Source organism: Gekko japonicus, unplaced genomic scaffold, assembly GCF_001447785.1.
Source record: "Gekko japonicus isolate JY-2015 unplaced genomic scaffold, Gekko_japonicus_V1.1 scaffold1785, whole genome shotgun sequence".
Lineage (NCBI taxonomy): Eukaryota > Metazoa > Chordata > Lepidosauria > Squamata > Gekkonidae > Gekko > Gekko japonicus.
The window spans coordinates 19816-21136 of record NW_015165298.1 but is presented as its reverse complement, the minus strand read 5'-3'; positions in this window follow the sequence as shown (position 1 = coordinate 21136).

The following is a 1321-nucleotide window of genomic DNA, read 5'->3' as shown; positions in this document are numbered from 1 at the left end:
AGAAGTCTTTGGACAGCGTTGGCTTGGCTTGGAAACAGAGATGAGCACTGCCCCCTAGAGTTGGATTTGACTAGCTTTCGAGCAAGGGGAACCTTTACTTTATCAATAGTTAGTGTAAGCTTTGGTACAGCAATGTTAAGAGAAATTCTCTAAATTTCTCTTCACCCAATTTCCCCCTGAAATCCAACACTTAATTTCTTAGGAATTTGGAATCTTTTTCAAATCAATTCCTGTTTGATAAATGAAAAATTTGAAGAGAGGAGGGGTGCAAAGGGAGGTTCTTCAAAGTTTCAGAATTCCACTCTGCAGATGCTCAGAGGCAGACAGTGTCTACCCAAGCCTTCCTGTCCTCCTCTTATAGCACCACCATGTGGTGTGTAACATAAAACAAGTGCAAGAGCTGAAGTTACAAAAAGGTGCATTGATTTCTCTTCCCAAGAGAAATCTGTCTTTTAAAAGAGGAAAAAAGGGAACAGGAGGAATCAATGGCTACAGCTAAAAAAGTGAATTTCTGAAAATGAAAGTCTCTTACCCATAACAATGCTATTTTGTTGCCTGTCAGTCCGCCTCCTCTAATCTAGATGAAAGAAAGGAGTTCATGAATGAATTCAAATGGGGGGGGCCCTGAGAGTTAGTTAATAGAATATAATCAGAGTTGTCTCCCATTAATAGGACATACTAGACACTGTACAGCACTGCAAAATAATGAACAATATTTATTCCTATGTCAGTCATATTGATCTTACAATAAAACAGTCAAATTTAATGTACACCACAGCTGTAATTAAGTCCATTTAAGAAATAGTGGTGCTGATATCTTGCCAACAACAGTATAATCTGAATGTCTGGCATGTTAGAATACTCAACAGAATCCTGTCCTTTCCTCTTTTTCTTACGATCTAGGAGCAGGAAGACATGATATGGTACTGTAAGCACAATTTAAGGAAGAAATGCGTTTGTTCAAATATGCTGAAATCTGAAGGACAAATACTGGAAGACACTCAATATTAATTAGGTTCAGGACCTGTCTGAAGAACATGTCGTATTGTCTCCTGTAGGTACTGGAAGAAGATTAAGGGACAGAATTAAATTCAGGCAACCCATTTTTTTTTTATACCGTTATCTGACCAGTACATGGTAAATGCTTTGGAGAAGTATCTGGACTTTTGTGGGGTACCTGCAAGCCTAATGTAATGTGCTGTGGTGGTGATGGACAGTGATAGGTCTGCATCTGGCTGACTAATCCCCACCCCCACCCCTTCCTCTTCTGCAGACAAAGAAAGTGTGAAAGAACAAGCTTTCTATTTGTGCAAGAGTGTGA